The sequence below is a fragment of the Lampetra fluviatilis genome, chromosome 34 (assembly GCF_964198595.1).
Source record: "Lampetra fluviatilis chromosome 34, kcLamFluv1.1, whole genome shotgun sequence".
Taxonomy (NCBI): domain Eukaryota; kingdom Metazoa; phylum Chordata; class Hyperoartia; order Petromyzontiformes; family Petromyzontidae; genus Lampetra; species Lampetra fluviatilis.
The window spans coordinates 6,250,270-6,275,234 of NC_136308.1; the positions used below are offsets into that span (position 1 = coordinate 6,250,270).

Below are 24,965 nucleotides of genomic sequence, written 5' to 3' on the forward strand. Positions count from 1 at the left end.
GCTGAAAAGGGCTGAGACCCCCCCCCCCCCCCACATTCTGAAGGCTAAGCCCGCCTTGCTAAATTCTTATATTCGTCAGAAAATATTGGCACATAAATGAGTGCAATTAAGCGACGCGCCATCACAGCCTCTCCTCCTAGACAGAGGAGGTGAGTGCTCGAGAAGGACAAATTAAGGTACAGTAATTGCATTATTCATTGTTTGGCATTTAAAATGTGTTTAAAGTTCCTTTCATACCCACTGTGTCTTGCCCCCCCACCCCCAAAGCCTTTTTTGTATGCCCCCCCTCCCCCTCTTTAAAAGGCCACACTGCGCAGTGTTCAAGGCAAGGACATGGTCTTCATATTGCGTGAGCCCTATTCCTCCTCTATCGCCCACTTACATGCAAGCGGCATGAGCTGTATTAACCAAACAGAGGTGGTTTCTGCGTTAAATATTTAAACGGGCACCGAAATGGGCCCCGATTGGGTAAATGTGCTTAGATTTTCAGAGGAAACCCCCCCCCCACCCCCGTCTTCCCCAGTGGCTGCTTGCTTATCGAATAAACTCCATGCACACACACACGAAAGGTCACAGTTTCTCCAAGGAGTTTAAGCATCAAAACTATTTCACTTTAACTATTTTTGTTTACTGTAATGTTTACTCATACAGGAGGCTTAATCACTCTCGGGGGCCCCTGTTATGGTGGCACTAATGGAAGATATTAAAATTAGAAAAACAAAAAAGGCGGTAAACATTACTCCTAATCGCCATCAGGACAAAGAGGAAATTGCCTTTCAAACAGAGCTTCAATTAAACTCAAAGTACGGTAAATTCCACAACGGTTTGCATAATTAGAACAGATTTATCATCATTGTGGCTGTAATCACTAATTGTTCGGCGATTCACGCCTCGCATGAATATGGGCTCGCCGAAGACGGAACACGAACGGCGATGTGGTACGAGCTGAGAAACACACGCACCCCGGCGATACAGTCACGTCCGTAGAATGCCACCGGACAGCAATCGGCGCAAAAGCAATGGCAAGACCGGTGGAGAGAAACGGTGGGACAAGGCACGGCCGAGAAAAAAGATGGACCGATGGAGCGGAAGAGGAGGCGGAGGAGGGGGCACTAAAACAAAGAGGAATGGCACGAAAACATCAGGAACTGACAGGAGACGGTCATCGGCAAGAATTGAGGGATTCTGCTGCTGGAAGTCCGTGAACCCAGCGGCCTACATAGAGGGGTGGCTGAGAGGGGGAAGGGAGTGAGGGAGAGAGAGAGATACCCCAGCAATTGCCCAAGCCCGCTTCTAGGGCAGTCATTGATTCAGGATTATCACAAATTAGGGCATCAAAGAACGGCAGGACTGCTCTGCAGTCGGAGCCGGGCTTAGGTCACTGCTAAGAAGCCCCGTGCAATAAATGTGGACAATAAAATAGGACACTGCTTCCCCTTACATACAAATGAGCACCAGTCCCTAATAAACACTCCTGGATATTGAACAGAGGCCGTGTCCTCTAAGGCGGGTTTAAATGTTAGACACTGTGCGACTACCAATCACAAAACATTACGCTTGAACGAAACAAGTAATTTTTTTTCCCCATAATTCATCTTCAAATTTAAATTATGGCGAAGTTACCATCGGCACGAGGACTCCTAATGAAGGTTAGCTTGGCAAACCGGGCAACTGGACATGAGCCTGGAATGCTGGCTGCCATGGAATTGGGCCATCTGATACTCAGCTCCAGCTGCCAATAGCCTCTGGCTGAACAAAGTTGAGGTTTCAGTTGGGCCCAAATGTGAGACAGGCATGACTTCATGGCCAGCTTCCCAGGTAAATTCCCAGCGAGCTGGTAATTAACATTCGCTAATGCTGTGCACAGTACTCAATGATACTGCTGTGGCGTTCTGTTGTTTAATTAATTATATTGGTGTGTTTTTTTATACTGTTTTGTTGTAGAGTTAATTTTCTTCATCGTGTTTTAAAATCACTTTTAACTGTAGGTCTTATATTTGCCTCTGAAGCTGTTATGTTGTATGGTTTATGATGTTTGATTATGCATTTTAAGTTGCAGTGCTCCGAAACCTTGCACTATTACGACACGATGCTGAGATTTAGAAGTCCACCTTTTGACTTTATTGGAGTCAAGATAATATTTATGTTCAGCTGTTAGCTGCTAAGATCATAAACTGTTAACCGTTACGACACAAACTCTCTTTTTCTAAGCGCCAAATCCTGTTTTGCCGTTGCTGTTAACAATGTTTGTACTGCATTTTTACTTTTTGCCTTGGAACTTTTGCTGTATTGATGTATTATTTTAACTCAGTTGCGATTGTTTTGCGTAATCAATAATAATAACTAGCTTTTTTGCCCGTCCAAGGACAGGTGTATATTGCAGTAAATCTGAAATATTCAATAAAAAAATTGTTCAGCTCATGATTATTAGTGAGGCGGGTTGCCCCACGTGGAGTGAAGTCACCCACTAATGATTATTGTGGAGGGGTGCGGCATGTGGAGTGACGTCACCCCCTCATGGTTATTGGGGAGGGGTGCGGCATGTGGAGTGATGTCACCCGCTCATTATTGTGGAGGGGTGCGACATGTGGAGTGACGTCACCCGCTCATGATTATTAATGAGGGGAGGGGTGCGGCATGTGCGTTAGTGTAAATTTCCACGCTGGCATGAATATTAATTAAAGGGGGGGGGGGGGGTCTCTTTTGCAGTGACGTCACGCACGGATGTAGCACCGTGCTGCGTAGATTTATTTTTTACCGTCACTTTCTGTAAAAAAAACGTCATATTTGAAGCGACTTTGCGTAACAAATTATTTAATTCAGCTCGACCTTCCTCTGCGTTAGTGTAAAAATCCACACACTCATGAATATTAATTAGGGGGGGTGGGCCTCATGTGGAGTGACGTCACGCGGAGGATGGGCCTCATGTGGAGTGACGTCACGCGCGGGACGGACAGACATTTCTGGGTGATTATAGTGGGTAACGAGCAGGTAATAACCGACGGAGTGGCAGCCGACGAGTGGGACAAGTCGGAGGGTTGGCACCTCCAAAAAGTAGACGGAGCGATGAGATCGGCTCGTGTGCAGGTGCTGGATAGAATGATCGCATCACGTCATTGTGAGAGTTGGTTGGTGGCTTGGGGTGGCGGTGGCGATGACATTTGGGTGTTAAAATGTTTTACAAGTCTATCATTTTTGTTGCCTCTGTTGCACTGGCTGTTTGGCGGTGTGCGATTCCACGTGATTTGCTGCTGTGCACCTTTGCGGGTGCATTCATCGTTCTTACCAGGACTGCCTCGTTATAAGGTCACCGTGCCAATGAATACGGCTGCAGAATAATGCTCATTCATGCAACTTTTAATATCCCCTCCTTAGTGCTGCTTCATCACTGCTGGAGGGATGCATGTTTGCTCAAGATTACTGCTAGTAAAATGCAGAGGTGTGGACTCGAGTCATGTGACTTGGACTCGAGTCAGACTCGAGTCATGAATTTGATGACTTGCGACTCGACTTGGACTTGCATAACAATGACTTTGTCCCACCTATGAGATGTGGACTCGAGTCATGTGACTTGGACTCGAGTCAGACTCGAGTCATGAATTTGATGACTTGCGACTCGACTTGGACTTGCATAACAATGACTTTGTCCCACCTATGAGATGTGGACTCGAGTCATGTGACTTGGACTCGAGTCAGACTCGAGTCATGAATTTGATGACTTGCGACTCGACTTGGACTTGCATAACAATGACTTTGTCCCACCTATGAGATGTGGACTCGAGTCATGTGACTTGGACTCGAGTCAGACTCGAGTCATGAATTTGATGACTTGCGACTCGACTTGGACTTGCATAACAATGACTTTGTCCCACCTATGAGATGTGGACTCGAGTCATGTGACTTGGACTCGAGTCAGACTCGAGTCATGAATTTGATGACTTGCGACTCGACTTGGACTTGCATAACAATGACTTTGTCCCACCTATGAGATGTGGACTCGAGTCATGTGACTTGGACTCGAGTCAGACTCGAGTCATGAATTTGATGACTTGCGACTCGACTTGGACTTGCATAACAATGACTTTGTCCCACCTATGAGATGTGGACTCGAGTCATGTGACTTGGACTCGAGTCAGACTCGAGTCATGAATTTGATGACTTGCGACTCGACTTGGACTTGCATAACAATGACTTTGTCCCACCTATGAGATGTGGACTCGAGTCATGTGACTTGGACTCGAGTCAGACTCGAGTCATGAATTTGATGACTTGCGACTCGACTTGGACTTGCATAACAATGACTTTGTCCCACCTCTGGTAAAATGCGAATCCTCAAATATACTATATTTACGAGCGACCACGCCATTGGAAGATGTCACGCCTGCCATTCCCACTTGCTTCGTTTGTTTGATTTGTGAGTTTCAGAATCCACAAATAACATCAGAGAGATGATCAATTTTTTTCTTGGAACAAAATTGCAGGCCATTTGCTGTACACAACTTGTAGATTAAGCAGCCCAACGTTTTCTATTCTACGCTCAAGATAAACGCATGGAACCGTGCAGCCAAAAATCGATGTTTGTTGTGATTTATGCAAACTGTATGCTGTTACTTCGAGGCTATTGGAATAAGTGAGAAAGAACAAACGAGAAAGACGACACACAAACTAGACAAACGAGATACATAAGAAACAATTATATTTGTTTCCGCGTGTCCATAAATCATGACAATTCATCAAATCTGCGAGTGGGGACATGCTAACAGGCAACACCTGAACTACAGCAAAAATAATTTTTGTAATCAAATTAAAATCCCACAAAATTTCCCTCATTTTACACCAGCCCGTCTGGAGCTAAACACAGCAGCACCCTTGAAGGAGCAAAACAACATTAAATGAAAACAAAACCGAGGAAGCCTTTTTTCCTTGGGCCCCAAGGGATGCTGCTCTTAAGAGTCACAGGCGACAAAGCAGCACCACGACTCATTTCCACGGTAACAGGCGAAGAAGGTGAGAGCCCCCCGTCAACTTTGCAGCCCCCCATTTCCTGCCTCGCTTGGCCCTGCTCAGGGCAGTCGATATAGCTCCTGCCCCAGCTGCCCTTCTCACAAAGCGGCGTGGGCAGCTGGTGTTGAGCGAGCGAGCGAGCCTAGTGGACTGGCCACATATGAACACGGAATGCCGGCGAGGACATTTTCCTCCTGCAAGAAGAGTTGGGGGCGGTGGGGTGACGATTGTGATGGAGACGCTCGTGGGAAAACGATTGAGGCACACGCGAGTCCGCAGAAAGCAATACTCCACACGGGACGTGTACCGTGGTCTGTGTGCATCACACACACACATACTGTGTATGCATTATGTCATAATGAGTACACAGCATAGGCATACAAAATGTAAATGTTGTGGATTTACTCTCCAACACACCGGTGGGCTGAAGTAGTAAACTCCTTGGCACGCGTTGTTTACGTGACAAACCTGACTGGCTGTGTCGGGTGGTGGAGGGTTACGACACATTTATACTCTAGATTTGAAGCTTTCGTGACTGCAGGAATCCATACTCTTTGATTCTTTCGGTAAAGTCACGTGGGTATAAAATAAAATAAATCAGGATGTTTCGATCGCAACACAAGCAGTCGTCCTCAGGCAGAAAAAAATAATCCAGCAGTGGAACTGCTGAACCAGCGTTAGAGCAGCTACAAGAAGGTGTTGTGATCGAAACGTCGTGATTTATTTGATTTTATACCTACGTGACTTTACCGAAAGAACCAAAGAGTATGGACACATGTATACTTACACGATCTAACCCAAAAACTTTGATTATTAGCATAAGTATTAAACACTAGGATATTAATGATATGGCCGGCGATAAAAACACCCTGTATGCGCCTGATCTTTGGTCAGATCTCGGAAGCTAAGCAAGTCTGAGCCTGGTTAGTACAGAACTCGTACTGATGGGAGACTGCCTGGGAATAAAACAATTGTTGTAAGCTTTTAAGTTTTAGAAGGCCAGGTAATGGCTGGCAGTTGAAAAATGAAATCGATCATTTTGTGATTTATGCAACTGACAAGCAAATAACATGTTCATGCAAAGAACACTGAGATCATGAAAAAGACAAGACGTAATACAAAGTGACGAAAAGTAGAATATTATTTAATCAAACCGTGACACCGAATCGTGTTGATTGATCCAACCCATTCGGGGCAGGAGGAGTGTTTGTTTATGGCATGCCGACTTAACGTCTCGTCATTGCTACCTGCATTAAACATTCTATTGATGCATCCTCTCAACGCCCAATAATTAATTTTCAGTCTGAGCGCCATCTCCGATTAATTGTGTCTCCCGAACACAAAAGTTATAATTAAACGCGCACTCTAACTAGCGGGGAGGCTTCAAACTTTCACCCATCTCGCGGTAATAATTCATCTCATCCCACTGCATATATTCATCATTAATTAAAAACCATAAACAATTCCCGTGGCATTAATTGAACGCTGCTACTGCTTAATTTCGATTTCGCTCATAACGCAAATAAGTACAATATCCTTGATGGATGTTTTTTTTTTTCTGTGTGCCGCGTACCACTATTTGTCAAGGAGTCTCTGTAACTGATCGATTGGTTCACTGACGCTGGTTTTGATTTAATTGGTTGAGCTAAATTAAAAATGCCCCCCCCCTTCATGGCTTGCAACAAGCAGATTGACTTGACCTAAGCAACAAACGATTATCCGTCATAGCTATTAATCTTGCTAATTTTCTTTTTTTTGTATCGCAGTACAAAAAAACGTACTCTTGCAATCCGTGAATTTGTTCTCAGGAGCTTTAAATCTGTCGCCGCTTTACACCCAAAATGCACTCGCTTCCAACAAAAATCTTGGCCTCCAGAGAATGAAATTCATTACGAAAAAGCCTCGGCCTTGACGCTTTAATAATGCATAAGAATCTTGACAAAAAACAGTTACAGTATCCGGCCAAGGATTATTTGCAATGGACAAGTAAATCTTGATTTAAAGCTTTGGTGACTGCAAGAATTCATTTTCATTGGGTCTTTCGGTAAAGCCACGTAGAATATGTTTTTGTTACAAAAAACTACGACGTTTCGATCGCAACACAAGCAATCGATCGAAACGTAGTTTTTGGTAAAATGTTTTGTTCTTCGTGACTTTACCGAAAGACCCAAAGAATATGAATGGACAAGTACTCAGGCACATGAATAATAAACATGTTACGTGTGCTGAACTGTACATACGAGCATAGACGGAACGCATAGGAGGTATATGCATCACAATTATGCACGCGGTGGAGGAGGTGGGGTGGGTGTAGTCGACAATGTGACCGCTGTGAAGGTAACCAAACAATGGAAACGCGTCGTCAACTTCTAGCCCGAAGCGACGCTTAATGGCATCAACGGAAACGCCGCCACGCACCCGAAGCTGTGATGGGGGGGGTGCTCACGACACCACGACATTCAAGTTGAGATGTTCACGCACAATCTAGCCGTACGCCAGCAGAAGAAGATGAGTTGCATGAGACGATTTTGTCAACTGGCAGAGTGGCAGTATATTTGTGTTTCATTATCCAGCGTGCTCCGCACGTTGTTTTGTACAACATTGTTATTTTGTTCTCATACCCGTCGACCCCTTATCAGTGCCCTACCTTATTACAGACCAATTCAGACATTATTGGTCACCCCGTGGTGCCCTTATAAATCTCGACGTTCACCCTGCAAAGGTCCCATCACAAGGGAGAAACACAAACAAATAGACAAAATGCACTATTATATTTGTCTGTATTGAAACGGCTGTGCGCCGTATGGACCCGAAAACTCAATTTCCCTGTACAAGAATACGGGGTAAACCGTGTGGGTTTACGGGTATGTGTTCTCACTGTCCATGGTATAGAGAAAGGGCATTTGCCAATGGAATATGGTAATCCAGCGGAATGTGTTTGGCATGCCTGACTGCTGGTGAGACGTTGAATTGAGAACCCGGTGCAGACTTTGCGGGCTTAATCAAATGTTTCTGCTTCACGTACGTCTGGAAGACCGGTAGGCCCGACAGCCTGAAATACATTTTATATTCGCGTGGACATACAGAGCGATAGTTTAACATGTAATTGTATTAATTAGCCGTATAACACTGCAATGAATGGTTCATTAATATTGGTTAAGCTCACAATCACGTGCATTAAGTCCCTTTTTTAAATTCCTGTACGTCGTATTGAATGAGTTCACGTGAATACCTCTATCCACTGGAGGCCGCTACATTCACGACTCTTGAATTACGAGGGTGATTGACCAACACCGCCACTCCTCCGTTGTATTGTTTCTCAATGTTCTGTCTGTTCACTCGAAGAACTGCGTAGCTCATCGGAGGAATCCGATGAGCTATGAAGCTCTTTCGCAGTTGTCCGTTAGGGGCGGGTTAGAATGTTACAACAACAAATACGAAAACGCGCTAGGAGTGCCAAGTATCGGAAAGGTAAACACATCGCAAAAAACGATTAAAATAAAACTAAACTTTTTATTTCACCAGCTAAATCCCACCGAGCTGTTATCACATTTTTAAGAAGCGACCTGGCCACAAATGAAAGTTCAACAAAGCGGCTTATCACGTGGAAATATTTATAGCACTAAAAATAAATCTTAACGCATGAGCATATCATGTGCATACTGAACCCTTGATCGTTAACCCTCCGCTGCAAGAGAAGTCTCCACCCACTCGGCATTAACCTGGACGGACTTGGAGTTGGCGTCTGTGTTCACAGTTGGCGGAAAATTATTTGTACCGAGATCTGGTGTGCACCGCGTTGGACTTCATCACGTTGTACTGCACAGTTTTGATAGGCCGAGCCCGCCTGAGCAACGGCGTCCACATAGTGTGGGCCATGGGGGTCGTTCAGAGGTCGCAACTGGGTACCCGATACCCGTACCCTACCCGATACCCGGCTACCCGTACCCGGCCGGGTACGGGTACGGGTAGCCGTTTGCGACCCTGGTGCGGCCGGGTACGCGTACGGGTAGGCCGTGAGTCACTGGCGAGTAGCCGTTTGTCACTCATTTCGGGTAGGGTACGGGTACGGGTAGGGAACGGCTACCCGTACCCGGCCGGGTACGGGTTCCCATTTGCGACCCTGGTGCGGCCGGGTACAGGTAAGGAATCAAAACCCGTTTGCGACCTCTGGGGTCGTTTGACCATACTTCACCGCCACGCTGCTCAGTTTGGGCTAGTAAAGGCGGGGGGAGGGGACGTCGCGGGGTGATTCACACTTGCGTAAATTGTGGGGCATAAATCGCGAGCGTAAGAATCAATTTCAATCAATGAACATATGTATGCATTGCAGCGTGCCAATCTAACCACCGCAATCCTGCAGTATGCAGAAAATATAAGAGCAAGAAGCACCAACGGCATCCACGTACACACAAACACGTGGGTGGGTGTCTAGCACACGATAATGAAGACATACCAAACACACACACGTGGGCAGCGCACACATCACGCAAACGACAAAGCCAAACCAACCAGCAGAGTAGGACGGATTCCAATCATAAGCCTGTCTTCGTGTCTGCAGGCAAGTCATCCTGCCAGACTGAGACAGCCCCGAACCGTCCCAGTGGCCCATTAGCACATCGTGAAAGGTCAAGTCTGCTCAGCTATGCGGTACGGATGCCTCTTTATGGTGACCCTTTGATCTCCTTTCAGCGATGGCTTGCAAGTAGCGTTTGCTACCAAGTGAGTGCCATATGGAGCAAAAGGTAGAAAAAAAAGTTTACCGTGCAGGATGCGGCCCTGAAATTGCTTGCTCACGACACTGCGAGTGCAAGACCCTCCAAAGGAGGGAGCTGTAGAGAGGTCCTCTGGAGCAGTGTACTTTATTGCAAGGCCCGCGGGCCACTGGCTGTCCCTGGTGGCCTTGAGTGCAGCCCCCCACAATACACAAATGGAAAAACACCCCTTGCAGGCAATGCGGCGACCCTCACACTGATGATGTTTCATCGGCGAACATGGCCCCCCCTCTGAAAATTAGTGAACACTGCTCTAAGAGGATATTTGATTGAGTCTTCCAAGCTGGTCAGATGTTTTGGAAGAGGTGGGAGTGCCCACACTTCACCCCACCACACGCAAACTGCTGCTGATTGATTCACTCTGCAGTACCCATTTACACTGGATAGGGGCGGGGGCAAGAGGGGGGATATTGAAACACCTTTCCTGGTTTATCCACGATGTTTCTGTTGCGCGTCGTCGCTTTAAGATGTTCTCGGTTCATATTTTGTTTGTTGCGGTTGCACCCGATTCAAGAGCCGCACGGCTTACAGGGCTTTACCTAATAAATGAAACTTGAAACCTGAAACCCTTACCCATTGCTTCAACTGGCACTGGGAGATTGGATTGAACTGGCGAACTGTGGATTTCAAGTCCAGCATGCTAACTGCTACACCACTGGCAGCATTCCGTATGGAGTGGGGGTTTTTTCAAGTCCGATTTGCTTGTGTGTTTGTTGTTCCCGGGATGTCGCTTTATGGCAAATGATTTATGGCTGAAGCTGTACTCACAATAGCAGAAGGTCCTCAGGCAGAGTTAAACACCTCAATGCTCTTCGGGTTTATCACGCCAATTAATTACTCACAAAAGCCTCGATGAATCTCAAGACTCTTATTCAGATCAGCCCGACCTTGAATATTTGGGCAATTCCATTTATGATTAATACTGCTGCGTAGGTTTTTTTTTATGATCGTACTAGATAGCAGTTCTCCAATGTGTTTTTCGGGTTGTACCGCATGTTGAACATGCAACGCATAAAACACGTCAAGAACGCATCCAGCGTTTGGTGTGTGGGAGGAAACCGGAGCGCCTCGAGAAGGCCCGCACATACGAGAGAATGATGCTCAACACTCTGTGCAGATTGATGTAATCCACGGAGAGAGTCCCAACCCATTGAATCCATGTGCAGACTGAACCCACTGCTACCTCCTCTGCCTTCATTCTGGCCACTTCACAGCCCCACGCCTGCAACGTCAGGCAAAGTCCTGCCGGTCACCCATCCAAGTAGGCCGCGGTGACCAGATGTTAACGCCCTCGCCTGGCCTACATGAGGTCGTGGGTTCGATCCCGACCACGACTCCTGTATATTTGGAATTTTCATGTTCTCCCCGTGGTCGCGCGGATTTTTCTCCTGGTCCCTCGTTTTCTTTCCTTCCACATTTAACACATTCCTGCGGAGGGAGCTGGTAGGAACGTTGGGTTGCTCGGTCAATGGCCAGGGTCAACGGCGGCGTGGTGTATTCCGCAAATATGCCCGACTGCGAGGGCGGGCACAAGCCGGCGTGAGTAGGTTAAACGTTGAGTTTTATAAGGGCACCACGGGGTGACCAGCCCCTCCCCACCCAGCCCCTCCCCACCCAGCCCCTCCCCACCCAGCCCCTCCCCACCCAGCCCCTCCCCACCCAGCCCCTCCCCACCCAGCCCCTCCCCACCCAGCCCCTCCCCACCCAGCCCCTCCCCACCCAGCCCCTCCCCACCCCCTCCCCACCCAGCCCCTCCCCACCCCCTCCCCACCCAGCCCCTCCCTGCACGACGGGCGGACACAATAATCCCCTGTGGGCTGGTGTAACCAGGAGCTTCCTATCAGTAAAAGAAACGCATCCAGAGTACTTGGCTGCTATAGCATGTCCACATGGATAAGCCACTTCGTTGCGCCAACGTTTGTGGCCAGATTGCGTCTCCAAATGAGCTATATAGTTCAGTGGGCCTTACTTGGTAAAATAAAAACTAGTTTATAGTACAATTAATAGTTTAAGAACCGACCACCCAACCTCAGATGGTGTGCATTCAGGGTGATTTGGCCACAGGCCTCTTCATCAAAACTTCTGAACAGAGAGGTCACTCACGAGACGGGGGGCCCATTAGGCCCCTCCAGCTCGTTAGGGGAGGACACCACGGACAGGCAGGTAGGCAGCCAGAAACCGGCGCCAACAATTGTCCAAGTTCTGTGATCTGTCAGCCGGTTGAGGCCGTGGGGTGGTGGTGGATTCTTACTTACAATACCAATTGACTACTTCGCGGGTACTCTTTTTGTGGCAATCTTGACACACTTGAGACCACGACACCGGCACACAATGGCCCACTCTTGCGAAAGACGTCACGGGATCTTTAACGTCCACTGTGAAGCAGACGGTGCGTACATTCTCACGGTTGATAGACGCCACAGTATTACCCAGGGCGGCCGCTGGATTCTAACCGTGAACCTCTGCAAACAAGCGGCGAACGCCCTACCACCGGTACGTGTCGCTGCCCCTATTCATAGGTCTGCTTGCATGAATCCAATGCTGCTGAAAATATCAACCCTGAAGGCTCTGCAGCCAATGGGATGTGTCAACAAATACTGCTATTTTATACATCACAGAGACAAATATGGGAAGGGGCATTATGTCTGCTTATTGATTTTGTTCCTTATATTCTCCACCTAAATGGTTATGGTTGTGTTATATACATTACCATTAGGTCTGATTCGTGAAGGTAAGAGCTGCGAACAAGGCACAAGTGAGTGGGAATGCTGCACGACGACACGGCTAGCGCAACGTTGTCAGCGAGTATGCAGGCGCAGAGGGCACTTGGCAAACACGCAGCCCACGCCCATTTAAGGATGCATTTTCTTCCTATCAGCCTTTGTCACCAACCGGAGGGTGAGCCCCTGAAACGTAAACAAGGCAACCGAGGGCGCTATCTGATCCATCCACTCGCTCTTGATGGCAAGAAGGGGCTTCTTTGCCACGACAAGCGCACAGCAAAAAAGGGCGAGTTATTCACAACTTTGAAAGTGAGCTTTTTTTTGCTGCGCTAGTTTGCCACCAACTACATTTACCACAGCAAGCAGGATCGATTCTTGAAGTCAAATCGTGACCCAGCATCGCAACAATTAATTGGACTGCTGGGGAGGTCAATTGTTGCACCTCTAAAAGTATACTGAATCTTGCACTATTGAAGCGTACAAAGACGAATATCCTCCGTATCGCCCTGACAAACTTTTTTGGCAAGTGCTGTTAGCGAGCACCTATGAAGGACAGCACGGTACACACAGGGCAGGGTGGCCAGCATCACACCCGGTCACCTTTGTCTCCCTCATAATGATGATTACACACCCCACCAAGTACTAATTTGAGGCCGAGTCGACCTAGGGCAGGCCCAGGACCGGTTCAGATAATCATCACTGGTGTTTGCCGTGAGCAGGAATTGAACTCGGGTCAGCGGGTTCGTAGCGCAGCGCACTAACCTCTGCACCACCACTCCTCACAATATAAGCGCAAATCACACACACACACGTCAAGTCCACGAGAATCCATCATAATCTGAAAGCCCCAGCTGCAGATATGTCTGACAAAGTGGCATGAAAATTGCAGACTTGAATGTTGAGGCCGTGTAATTAGTCGGGGTTCCAAAATTGGAGCAGATGTCTGCATATAATACCTTCTCACCCCATTCGACAGGGGGATCCCAATACCACGTGGTGCAAGAGGGCGATTGTGAGTACCGCTAAACAGCTGCCCTCTGCAATCACTCGTGTCAGTAACGTGCTTTATTTACGATTAGGCAACGCGGCATCAATGCTGTAACATGTTATTACCCTAACTGGTAATCAAGTGCGTCATTTGTGAATATTTACACAAAGACCCTCCTGTGTTGCCTAGGGGAGGCCCAGGGCCGGTTGAGATAATCGTCACTTGGTATTGGCCGTGAGTGGGAATGCAACTCGGGTCTCCGGTTGCGTAGGGCGGTGCGTTAACCACTGCACTACCGCTCCCCCACGGTCATACACTGTACATGCACATGCTGCACTTGTACACGAAAGGGCATTGGAGAACTGTTGCATTATGCTCGATGAGCTAATAGCTTATTTTGAAATAATTAATAAAATAAGAAACTACAAAGGTTCCACTGTTCTGAATCTAGAAGATTAATACCAGAAATATGTTGGGGCAAATAAGATTTTAAAAAATATAATGCCTCTTTCAGTCGCATGGTGTGGGGAGCAGTGGATTTTAATTTAATTGTTAATTCTAAATTATGAAACCAGGTTATAATAAATCATTTGATTCACCCAGGAAGGTTTTGCTGATGCTCAGAACTATTACTCTACAGGGGGGGTTCTACATCAAACTCTCCTGGGATAGTTGGAAAATTCCTTAATAATTCATGTGTTCAGTAAGTTAGATGTGCTGTTTCAACTAATTAGGCATTTTATATATCAAAATGCCATTACAGCTTAGACCCATATCATCAAAACTACTGCTGTGGCATAATCAATAAAAGAGGCAAACTTTTGCGGACAGCGAGGCTTGCACTTTTAAAAATAGATTCAGGCCTCGTGACTATCACGGATGCGCAGCGCTGTTTCACGGGTTTGTGCTGTACAGCTTTCCCCGGAGTTGTTACCGTGGCATGTTCCATCATTTCGCACCACGTGTCAGCCAGGAGCATCGTGGGCAGTTTGTCACGAAGAAATTCCACCCCCTCCACCCAACGGTGTTTAAATTCCCAGTGTACAGTATAGCGTCCCAAAATTTAGTTAATTCTGTGTGTAGGTTGGAAGTGCTACATAATTGAATATAATGAACGCATAAACTTTGACGTCTACCGGCCCACACGGGTGCAGAGTCAATTCTAGACCACCGAAATGACTTTAACTGGAGCCTATGTAGTTTTCAGCATGGGCGTAACAATTCACCCCCTTGCGATTCAACGAACAGATTCCACACCTTGCGGTTCGGTCAAACCTGCCGGCACGTGGCGGAGCAAAACGTCGGGCATTAACGCCGAAAACGACAAGCGGCGCAAACCCCGAAAAAACACAACACGATGAGAGCTGCTGCTGCTGCGGCTGCGGCGGCGTCAGCTTATTCTCTGATGACAGCAGGCAGCAGCTGAGCCGAAGGGGTTGCGGCGACTCGTCGTAGTCTGTTCCCCCGCCGCTCGTGAGATCCCTGGACCCGCACCGCAGCTGTCGGGAACAGGTGCGACCCCGATTCCGCGGGGGTTAGCCACACCGTACGGCCGGGCTTGCCGCACCACCGGACGTCACGTGACCATTCCTTTTTCTCACGCCGAAGGAGAGCAAACGTCCTTCTTTAACCTTGCCGAGAACAGCGGTGTGACTTTGAGAAAAAAACGGCATCGCTTGCAGAGGTGGCCCCGGGGTATCTCTGCAACGACATCCCCCGAGTTCAAATCCGGGTTGCATCCGCCCGTGATTGAACCGGTTTCCAAAGTGCAGTGAGTTGATGGTCTCAATGTGGTTACCGATGTGATAGCACAAAGGGCCATCAAGTTCAATTAGCTTTTTTCACTTACATTTTGAAATGAGACCAACACCGTTTGCAGAGCATTAAAAGTTCTGCCCCACTGTAATCAGATGAGGAGGCCTAATGAAGGGACTTCACAGGTGGTGCAGTACTTCTGCGACAGCATCTTACGGGGAACGTTTTCCAGCACATGGTGGTGACGCGCTGCTGGATCTCTGCAGAATTCCCAAGGGTAGTTTCTTCACCTCGTGACGTAATGCTAACGGGAAGCATTAACCGTTAAGTAGAAACGTGAAGGTCAAAGTGCACCTCCGAAATTCCCCGTGTCTCACCACTGATGGCAGAAGGACTTCTCCCTGCAGGGTGTCCTAGAGAGATGGCCCCTCTCCTAGAGGCTGTTGGACTCACCGTTCCACACTGGCACAGTTACCTTGGAAGATGTGGCAGTACTCACACTTTACCCCACCCCCACCCCCCCTCATATCATCTCGTTGCAATACAATCGCTGCGCAAAATGAATAAACTACGATGCGAATACTTGCGACGTGACCGACAACCCCAATTCCTGGCCTCTTGTTTGGCGCCGCTGGACACCCGCGGAGAAACGACGATACGACCGTCGGCCGCTTTGTATCCCTCCAAAGGGCAACGTTGACTCGTTAGGGCCCTCAGTGAAGGGGAGGGCTGCATGTGAAGGGCACTTACCCCCCCTACCCCCCAGCCACCATGGCCGTGTAATACTGATCTGAGCTCAACTGCTTAAAAGCTACAACGCAGCCCTTGTTGTGTGCGAATATGGCCTTGTTTTCCCCAACCAAGAAATGCGTATTGGAAAGCGAGAGAGGAGAAAAAAAAACCCCGCCACGTGTTCGTACAGTACCCGTGGCCGTCTGCGTGTCTGGCGATGGGCCCCGGTGCAAGGAATGAAATGGGTCTCCCTGTGACCTGGGTGATATATAAAAATGAATAAAAATAAAACAATAAAATCACGTCGTGATTTTATTGTTTTATTTTTTTTATTAATTTTAATTTCATTTTTTACCTATGTGACTTTACCGAAAGAACTAAGAGTATGATATAACCCTCCTGCTCCCCGTCTCACTCTTCACAGGCCCGGTGGCTGTCCTCCCCCAAACCCTGCCTCCAGCCCGAGGGCAGCTCAGTTGCACCGCCTGCACACACGGACGGCAGCTACGCCACTATACAGCTCTTTACGTATTTGTGTTCCCGCTGCCAGGGGCGTTCAGCAGATTTGGTACCTCCAGACACTGTCGAGACGGAGAGGAAACCGTGGGTGAGAGAATAAACGTATATGGTAACGGACCTTATATGTAAAGTGTATCCAGGTGTGTTGTACTCGTGACGAATTGGCATGTTTGGTTTACGTGACAAACCTGAATAATTGGCTGTGTCGGGTGGTGGCGGTTTTAACGACACATTTATATATTTACGCGATCTAACCCAAACAGTCATTCTGCAGTTCACCATGGTACAGTGCATACAACAATGATGCTTCCATGTATACATGCAACGTTGGGTCAATGTCTTTGGGAATCTGCATGACACCAACACTTAGCAATTCCCGGATAAGTTTGACTGTTGTGTATGTATGTTGAACTTCTTTTGCACCGTACGTAGCCAACCGTGCTAATCGGATATGCGGGGGGGGGGGTAGGGGGGGACAACAAGCTAAAGACAACAAAGCACTTTTCACGAAATTAGTTTTTCAATCTAAATTGAAAAGTGCCATGGCTCCAGTGGCTTACAAACATCGGAAGGAATGTTTAGCCACAAGCTGCTGCGAGGATGACCGGCAGGTTTGCGTGATGATCTCTGCTCCTACCTAGACCGTGATCGGCAAGGTCGTCTTGCGTTTCACCTTGTGGCAAGCACTTCTCTATGCAACGAGCGGCGACTGTTAGCGGGTCGGGGGAGAGGGGGGGGGAAGCCACCCTGCTCCCCCCTCCAAAAAAACCCCAACAAACGTTGCCCCTATTATTTGGGTCTTTCGGTAAAGTCACGTAGAAAGGTTTCAAAGAAAATTAAAAAAAACCACGACGTTTCGACCGCAACACAAGCGACCTATCTATACGTGACTTTACCGAAAGACCCGAAGAATATGAATTCGTGCAGTCACGAAAGCTTTCAAGTCAACGTTGCCCCCCCCCGTCCCCCCTCTCGCGTGGCCCACCGACTAATACGGCACGAGGCAGCGAGGCATTCCATCGATGCCTAAAACACCCACAACCACCACCGGGCAGACCACCCCGCACGCCATCCCACCTTGAAGTAAGAGCCCCGGGTTTTGCAGCTGTGGTCCGCCATGGACGATGTGCACGAGTGGGGAAAGAGGCCGGCCATAAATGACGTCACGCGATTTTGGACGATTTTTTACCCCCCCCCTCCTCGTCACACGGCGTCACAAAAAGTCAGACCCCCCCCCCCTCAAATATGACGTCACAAAGCTCTGCCCCCCACCCCCAAAAAATAAAACATGCTTCAAATCGCTTTAAACTATTGTCATTGTAGTGCGTATTTAAGGTGGCGCTGCACTCTGATGTTGTAGGAGTGTCGTTATAACAATTAGTGTCGTTATAACAATTCTATATTTATTCAAAGTTGCGCATTTTGATGTGACGTCACATTTCTCAAACCCTCCCCCCACCCTTGTCACACATCGTCACAAATGCCTGACCCCCCCCCACCCCCCTAGGTGCGTGACGTCATTTATGGACGGCCCCAAAAAAAAGGGCGGGCACTGTTTGCACGACGGTTTTAGCCGCCTAAGTTTTGGAATTTTTTGCCCGGAGATTGTTGCCAACAGGGTAAACATTTACGCCGTGAGGAACAGGGCTGTCGGAAAGACAGCGTCCGACAGCCCTGTTCTCCACCTGAGGACGGCTGCTTGCGTTGTGGCTGAAACGTGAGAATTGTATTTTATTATGTTTTATTATTTTATTATTTCCCTTCTACGTGACTTTACCGAAAGAACCAAGAAGATGAATCCCTACAGTCACGAAAGCTTTAAATCGAAAGGTATATACAGTATCAGATTAGAGGCCTGTAAAAGTGTTAACAGATTTCAGACATGTTGGGCGTAAGAAAATGGATGTGCTCCCAGCTTATTTCATGACGTGCACAATACCCGTACAGTCTGGGATTGACACCGTGCGGATCGTGGTATTTACTTGACCATACTTCACCATGCTGGTCAGTGCGTGTGGGTGGAGGTAAAAGGCCATAGATGTAAGGGGTACAGAAGCACAGTAGACTTGGTATTTGCAGCAATGCCCTCTGATACCCACAATGTAGCCCCGTAGCCTATACAATCGATTATGCACGATGAGCACCCATTAAAAATAATTCAAGTGATACTATTGTAGCGTTGACTAGCGTTGACTCTTTAAATGGCCTACACCGAAGTCATTGCATATGACGAACTAAATATTTCACATTACAAATGGATGCTATCATATATATTGGCTATTCGTATATATCATGTAGTAAGGGCTATTTTTAAATCTGTATAGGAATGGCCTATAGCAAGACCATCAAAGGCAAGCCGAAGGGGCAGTGATAGCCAGACAGCGGACATCCTTGAAAACAGTCAGTTACTCATAACGAGTATGGAAACACATCATCATTATCTGTCGATCCCCAAACTCTGCGTGGGCATGATCTCGATCGTGAAGACGCTTGCCACTGAAACTTCCAGCCAAACCAAATTAGTAAACCAGCGACAACTCCTGCTGGAGACTTCAACGCAGCCTAGGGCCATCCTCTGTGCGTGCAGCATCGATTCATTAATGATCGGCGAGGTGAGGTGTGTGTGTGTCATGTTTTTGAAGAGCAGGGCCAATTTCCCAGAGGCCAAGCCCGTCTCAGCACAATTCACGCCCCACACACCGCTCCCGTCTCCCTTATTTGAATTACAATGTGTAATTTCACGTGAATTGATGAGCTTCGTTCACCTGATAAGAGCCCCCCCCCCGCCCAGAATAGAATACCACCTTCTCTGGGAGTCGCTTTGTCACATCGGTCAATGTTCCACTTGGTATGCGCGCACGGTCGAGGATTTCTATTCCAGGAAAAAGCAATCATTAATGTCACCCGCTCCACCTTCGGTTCAGCCCAGGTGGAGAGGCATCCTTTCTGCTGCGTGTCGTGCCGATGTCCGTACGTGACTGGCGGTGTTAAACACGGCGCGCACCAATGTATGGACGTCGAGTAACGTGTCCAAACAAACACCGAACCGGTGACCCACGGACCGCCGTGGAAACAAAAGGGCAGCACTTTCAACTGGAAAACCAGAGAAGATGCGGATACCTAATGCATGAGTGGGAATTCAAAATACTCTACCATGTGTGGACTGCGGACATGAACTCCAAACCATGGTCATCTGAACTTCGCGCTGCCCCAGATATAAATTTAGAGGCGATGGGCGTCTCTTCAATCCGCCTAATGTGAGACACAGCAATTGAACGGCTAAGTCATGGACAACTGAATCTCTAATGCCGTATGAAAGAAGCGTAAAAACAAATCTCACGTCCGCTCACGCAGCAGAAGTTCATATGTGTTTGTATCACCCGCTCCTGGCCATACGCGCAGAGGAGTTTGACGTGGCCAACACTGCTCGCCTGCCATGAATGCAGAGCACATGCCGCTGGCACGGACATGTGAACGCGTGGGCATGTGAACACGTGGGCATGTGAACACGTGGGCATGTGAATATTCCCTCGTTATTCACGAACTTGCTATCCGCAATTTTGGCTATGCACGCAGCGCATCGGGCACCCTACACGACTGCATCATGCCAGACAAAGAGAGAGAGAGAAATAAAGTGATGAGAGAGAATGTGATGCAAGAAAGCGATGAGATAAAGAGATGAGAGAGAAAGTGATGAGGGAGACAGTAATGAGATAAAGAGATGAGAGAGATATAACTTTCGAAGCTTTAGAAGCATCTGCAGACTTTGAGAAGCTTTCAATGCACGTTTGTCTTTTGATCATTTTCACGTATTTAATAGCTTATTTATGTATTTACTGAAGGTAATTAATTAAAATTTGCTCTTCACGTGCATCTCTGGAACGTACTCGCCACTAGCGAGAGAACACTGTCGACACGTATTCCACCACTCCATCTCTGCAGCAGTCATCCTCGCTGCCGCGTTTGGCTGCCGCTCCGTCGTTAGTCTCGACCACCGCTCCGTCGCCCCATCGAGTGACGCGTCCTGCCCAAGCCCGTTGACTTTACTTCACAGTCTCATGTATGTGTACGTACGCGTGTCGAACGTCTTTCGCACCGTACATAGCCAACCATGCTAATCGTAGGTACGGGAGGGGGGGGGGACAACAAAAGTAAACAAAAAGCAGTTCTAAAGAATTGCGTTTTCAATCCAGATTTAAGCTCCAGTGGCTTCCAAAGTCAATTTAGACGTCTCTCACTACGCGTTTATTCTCTCACCCCCGGTTCCCTGTCAGCCGGTGTCATTTACAAGCGCTCACTGCCACGTGCTTCTTTGCCCGCTCGATGGGTTCCATTTTCTCTGTCGGTGTCCGTGTTTCGATGCGCGAGGCAGCGTCAGGCGACGTTCACTCGTTGAAAATATACTTCTCTTCTTTCAAGATAAATGCGATAAAACAAAAGGTCACCACGCGTGACAAATTCGCTTGGCAAACGGATATAATTGTTGAACGGACACACGTTTAAACACGCAAAGGTTACAGTACTGCCGATCTCGGGAAACAATTTAAGGTGAAGAGGGAACACATGAATGAGATGGTGGCAAAACGAGGGCAGGTTGCAGTTATTTTTGAAAATATCTGAACTTGATTATGCATCTATTCATGCCAAAGTAAGCTCATTACACAGACGATCGGGGGAAGATGGGTTCGGATGGTTAAAAGCCCACCCATTTTCAACTGTCACATCCAGTTAGCGGTAATAAGCATTGGGTTCAATCGTACGGTTGCCAAATTACACATCAAAGCACGGCTGATTACCCGTCTTGCTTGGAAAAATTAGGTGGACGACCGCATGTGCGGTAAATGTTGTTTGGCAAGGAAAGCTGAAGAGTCATCGCGCAGGCATTTAGGATGTAAGCGCAACAGCAGAGGGAAACGTGGCCCTCTGACACTTTCCTCTTCGGCGTCACAAGAAGTCAGACCCCTCCTCACATATGACGTCACAAAGCTCTGCCCCCCCCCCAAACCATATTTCCATTTTGAAAATAAAACATGCTTCAAATCGCTTTAAACTATTGTCATTATAGTGCGTATTTAATGTGGCGCTGCACTTTGATGTTGTCGGAGAAAACATTAATTAAAAAGTATTTTTAATTAAGTAGAACGTGTCGTCTATATTTATTTAAAGTTGCGCATTTTGATGCGAGGTCACATTTCTTAACCCCCCCCCCCTCGTCACAAATGTCTGACCCCCCCCCCCCCGGTTGCGTGACGTCATTTATGGACGGCCCCTTTGCATTGCAGCCGCACACACACTTGCAATCCTACTGCAGCGACACATTCGCACAGGTGTCATGTTCACCTTACCCTGCCTGCCTCGACAGAATGAGTGCAGGTCGTACGCACAGTTTGAATGTTGAACTTCTTTCGCACCGTACGAAGCCAACCGTGCTAATCGGAGGTGCGGAGCGTCGCACGGAGGATTATAATGATCTGATGAGTTAGTCGGCACTGTGCTGCACATCTTGACACTCGAAATAAGTCCAGCGTACATACAAGCAGGACAATGTTGTATTGCACATCTACGTACAACACAAGACACATTGCCAATACGCGCAGGCGCGTGTACAAGTACTCCTACTGCACCACCCCATGCCGTGCAGGTAGTGGGACTTATACTGGCAGGAACCTCCTGGTTACACCAGCCCACAGGGGATTATTGTATCCGTCCGTCGTGCAGGGAGGGGCTGGGGTGGGGAGGGGCTGAGTGGGGAGGGTGGGGAGGGGCTGGGTGGGGAGTGGGAGGGGTGGGGCTGGGTGGGGAGGGGCTGGTCACCCCGTGGTGCCCTTATAAAACTCAACGTTTAACCTACTCACGCCCTACTTCTGCCCGTCCTCACAGTCGGCCATATTTGCGGAATACACCACGCCGCCGTTGACCCTGGCCATTGACCGAGCAACCCAACGTTCCTATTAGCTCCCTCCGCAGGAATGTGTTCTGACCATGAACCACCACGTTGGTCAGTGGGTTGACGAATGCCGAGAGCATAGACGTTTTAGCATAGTACAGTAAAACAATAATTGTTATGCACAATACATGTATTAAGCATGGTGGTCACCCATCCAACAACTCTCCAGGTCCAAGGCCTGCTTAGCTTCAAAGATATAAATACATTAATTTACATCTCTTTGTCAAGCTACTGCTGGATGAAGGCCTCACCACACCGTGGCTGTTCTTTGGCCACACTTCACCACGCTGGTCAGTGAGAGTTGATGAAGTGGAATCGACGCAGGAGTGTGTCGACTGTGTGACAGCAGAGGGATCTTAGCATAAGGTGGGGGGGGGGTTTGCCGCCATCATCGGCACCGGTATTAATGATCTCACCACCTCGATAGGCATATATGGTCACACGGAGGTCATTTGCATACAAAATTCATTGCACCTCCGATTGGCACGGTTGGCTACGTACGGTACGAAAGAAGTTCAACACACATTGTGCACTAGAGAGGAGCAATTCTGAGGTTAATGACAACAACAGCCCACCCTGGTGTGTCTGCAAATGCATGTCAAATGTGTTTTAGTCCAACTTAAAACTTCGGCTGTATGTCGATGCTGTCGGATGTTGATTTTGAATTCAACAGAGTTTATTCGTGTAGTGGACAGACATCTCAATTGAGGAGCTTCTTAAAAAAAAAACACGCCGCTTGGCACAGCGAGGCATATTCGTCTTTATATATGCATGCACTGTATCCACACGCACGGCGTGCGTGAATAATGCATGGCATGCGACACAAACGATGCTGAAAATCCCGAGAGGTGGAAAGCACGCGTCGTGGACATTAACATCCAGTTGCGAGGATGGCACGAGATGGATAGGCAAGACAACACAGCAGACACGCATTCTAGGGTAGTGTGCTCAGAGACTGGCATGCCACAAGAGACGTCCCTGGAGTGCCGTGGTGTTTTGTTGGCAGAGGAAAGGAATGAACCTTCCGCTTCACAAGCCAGCACAGACGGACCCTCTGTGCCGTTCAGTGGCCGATCCAGCTCCCAACCCCCCCATACACCTCCCGCCCTCCCCTCTCCCCATTGGTCGTGGCGCTCTACAGCAGATATCCGTCAGCACCCACTCCCGGCCCTCTGTTGTGATGGCACTTTTATAATGGATTGTGTCCACAGGCGGAGCTGTGGAAGCTCGAATTGGCGCATTCTTATATGAACCCTGTGAACTCTGCTCACATCTGTGGCGAGTGATATCAGAATTGGTTGACGCCCCCCCCACCAACCTGCCTTGAGCTACGTGGTGAAGTATGGTCAAACACCCCCCCCCCATTCTTCCTCCACACACACGACAGAAATGGCGTGGGTTGGGCCTTTATATTGTATCGTATCGATTACTGGCTATACATTATTGTGTCAACAGGTACATACGAACTGTAATTCACATTGGCAATAGACGTAACTGTACTATAAATAGATTGACGTTAAACCATGCATATATGGCTAGTGTATATATGCACATGTAGTTTAAACATTATGTAAAACTGTTTCATGAAAGGCGATTTTGTACAAAACATTTCCAACAGCCATTTGCATCTCATGGAAACGCAGAGACAAATAATGCATTCTGGAATAATCACATTCAAGCAGATATATCTGGACTGATTTTCCAATTCTTATGAGTCTGATTTCATGCTGTAGGCAATACTCATCCTCGTATCAACCATTCGGCTCGGCGCATTTCGTCAAACGAGGTACACAAAAAGACAACATTGGCGACACAATCATTTGAGAATGCTAATCATGACCCGCATCCGCAATGCGGGATGGAGTGTGTGCACGCGCTGGCGGGGACTTCACAGCCCAGGTGTGCGGCCACACCAAACAGACGCACGCGTTCACGCGCCTACAGGTAAACACAGGTGTAGGTAGCGGAGTTAGCGCGCCCTGCGCTTCGAACCCGAGTTCGATTCCAGCTCACGAACAATACCAGTAGGGGCGGGGGGAAAGGGGGGATATCTGAACCCGTGTCCTGGCGCTCTCGTAGGTAGACTCAGCCTTAAATGAGTACTCTGGTGCGGTGTGTAAACGCTGTGTGGGGTGGGCGTGCGTGGGTGCGTATGTATGTGTGTATTTGTGTATGGGGAGCGGTAGTGTACCGGTTAGCGTGCTGCGCTATGAAACAGGCGAACCCGAGTTCGATTCCCGCTCACGGCCAATCACCAGTGACGTTTATCTGAACCGGTGCTGGGCCACCCCTAGGTCGACTCAGCCTCAAATGAGTGGATGTTGCAGTGTGTAAACATCGCCACTGGGGAGACAAATGCGGTCGGGCGTGGTGCTGGCCTTAACAGTTTCTCGCTAACTGTCCCAAAAGTCTGTTAAGGCTATCCGAGCAAACCTTGGTAACAATATTGACAGCTCACGTTCAAGACCAGGCCAAGAGGCCATGAACGATGACAAACGAATGGAAAGAAATCTTGAAAAGAA

At 48.1% G+C, this 24,965-nt stretch overlaps 1 protein-coding gene across 4 annotated transcripts in view; it reads right to left on the reverse strand.

The window, feature by feature from the left end:
* LOC144944324 (protein bicaudal D homolog 2-like) overlaps positions 1–24,965 on the reverse strand; it is an 87,628-nt gene that overhangs the window by 60,407 nt on the left and 2,256 nt on the right. The gene's annotated exons all lie outside the window — the stretch shown is intronic.